Below are 2,904 nucleotides of genomic sequence, written 5' to 3'. Positions count from 1 at the left end.
TTTATACCGATATGACTTACGTGGCAGTGCCACAAGTAGGTGGTACTATCATTACTATCTTTTCGCATGAACATGTGTATCACTACGATCGAGATTCAATAAACCATTCATTTCAGGTGCAAGACCATTGAAGGTATTATTCAAATAAACAGAGTAACCGTTATTCTCCTTAAATGAATAACCGTATTGCGATAGACATAATCCAATCATGTCTATGCTCAACGCAAACACCAAACTCGATGGTAGAGGGAGCGTGCGATGCTTGATCATATCAACATTGGAAACACTTCCAACACATATCGTCAGCTCACCTTTAGCTAGTCTCCGTTTATTCCGTAGCTTTTATTTCGAGTTACTAACACTTAGCAACCGAACCAGTATCTTATACCCTGGTGCTACTAGGAGTACTAGTAAAGTAGACATCAACACAATGTATATCCAATATACTACTATCGACTTTGCCAGCCTTCTCATCTACCAAGTATCTAGGGTAATTCTGCTCCAGTGGCTGTTCCCCTTATTACAGAAGCATACAGTCTCGGGTTTGGGTTCAACCTTGGGTTTCTTCACTAGAGCAGCAGCTGAATTGCCGTTTCATGAAGTGTCCCTTTTTCCCTTGCCCTCCTTGAAACTAGTGGTTTCACAAACCATCAACAATTGATGCTCCTTCTTGATTTCTACTTTTGTGGTGTCAAACATCGCGAATCTCTCAAGGATCATCATATATGTCCCTGATATATTATAGTTCATCACGAAGCTCTAGCAGCTTGGTGGTAATGACTTCGGAGAAACATCACTATCTCATCTGGAAGATCAACTCCCAGTCGATTCAAATGATTGTTGTACTCAGACAATCTGAGCACAAGCTCAACAATTGAGCTTTTCTCCTTAGTTTGCAGGCTAAGAAAATCGTCGAAGGTCTTATACCTTTTGACGTGGGCACGAGCCTGAAATCCCACTTTCAGCCCTCAAAACATCTCATATGTTTTGCGACGTTTCAAAAACGTCTTCGGTGCCTCAATTCTAAACCGTTTAACTGAACTATCACGTAGTTATCAAAATGTGTATGCCAGATGTTCGCAACATCCACAGACAACGTTCGAGGTTTAGCACACTGAGCGGTGCATTAAGGACACCAACCTTCTATGAAGCAATGAGTACAATCCTCAGTTTACGGACTTAGTCCGCATAATTGCTACTATCAACTTTCAACTAATTTTTCTCTAGGAACATATCTAAACAGTAGAACAGAAACGTGAGCCACGACATAATTTGCGAGACCTTTTGACTATGTTCAGGATAATTAAGTTCATCTTATGAACTCCCACTCAGATAGACATCCCTCTAGTCATCTAAGTGATTACATGATCCGAGTCAACTAGGCCGTGTCCGATCATCACGTGAGACGGACTAGTCATCATCGGTGAACATCTTCATGTTGATCGTATCTACCATACGACTCATGCTCGACCTTTCGGTCTTCTGTGTTCTGAGGCCATGTCTATGCACATGCTAGGCTCGTCAAGTTAACCCTAAGTGTTTTGCATGTGTAAAACTGTCTTACACCCGTTGTATGTGAACGTAAGGATCTATCACACCCGATCATCACGTGGTGCTTCGAAATGACGAACTGTAGCAACGGTGCACAGTTAGGGGAGAACACTTCTTGAAATTTTAATGAGGGATCATCTTATTTACTACCGTCGTTCTAAGCAAATAAGATGTATAAACATGATAAACATCACATGCAATCAAATAATAGTGACATGATATGGCCAATATCATATAGCTCCTTTGATCTCCATCTTGGGGCTCCATGATTATCTATTACAAGAACATGATCAATCTCATACATCACATATATCATTCATCACATCCTTTTGGCCATATCACATCACATAGCATACCTTGCAAAAACAAGTTAGACGTCCTCTAATTGTTGTTTGCATGTTTTACGTGGCTGCTATGGGTTTCTAGCAAGAACGTTTCTTACCTACGCAAAACCACAACATGATATGCCAATTGCTATTTACCCTTCATAAGGACCCTTTTCATCGAATCCGATCCGACTAAAGTGGGAGAGACAGACACCCGCTAGCCACCTTATGCAACTAGTGCATGTCAGTCGGTGGAACCAGTCTCACGTAAGAGTACGTGTAAGGTCGGTCCGGGCCGCTTCATCCCACGATGCCGCCGAATCAAGATAAGACTAGTAACGGCAAGCATATTGAACAAAATCAACGCCCACAACTACTTTGTGTTCTACTCGTGCATAGAAACTACGCATAGACCTAGCTCATGATGCCACTGTTGGGGAACGTAGCATAAATTCAAAATTTTCCTACATGTCACCAAGATCTATCTATGGAGTCATCTAGCAACGAGGGAGGAGTGGATCTACATACCCTTGTAGATCGCGCGCGGAAGCGTTCAAGAGAACGGGGTTGATGGAGTCGTACTCGTCGTGATCCAAATCACCGATGATCCTAGCGCCGAACGGACGGCACCTCCGCGTTCAACACACGTACGGAGCAGCGACGTCTCCTCCTTCTTGATCTAGCAAGGGGGAAGGAGAGGTTGATGGAGATCCAGCAGCACGACGGCGTGGTGGAAGTAGCGGGATTCCAACAGGGCTTCGCTAAGCGCTGCGGGAGGAGGGAGATGTGTCACGGGAGGGAGAGGGAGGCGCCAGGCCTTAGGTATGGTTGCTCCTCCTTTTCCCCACTATATATAGGGCCAAGGGAGAGGGGGAGGCGCAACCCTTGCCCCTTCCTCCAAGGAAGGGTGCGGCCAAGGGGGGAAGGAGTCCATCCTCCCCAAGGCACCTCGGAGGTGCCTTCCCCTTTTAGGACTCTCCCCTTTTTTCTCTCTCTTGGCGCATGGGCCTCTTGGGGCTGGTGCCCT

The sequence above is a fragment of the Triticum urartu genome, chromosome 2 (assembly GCF_003073215.2).
Source record: "Triticum urartu cultivar G1812 chromosome 2, Tu2.1, whole genome shotgun sequence".
In the NCBI taxonomy this organism is placed as follows: Eukaryota; Viridiplantae; Streptophyta; class Magnoliopsida; order Poales; family Poaceae; genus Triticum; species Triticum urartu.
The sequence above is the reverse complement of the archived record's forward strand: the minus strand, read 5'-3'. Positions refer to the sequence as shown.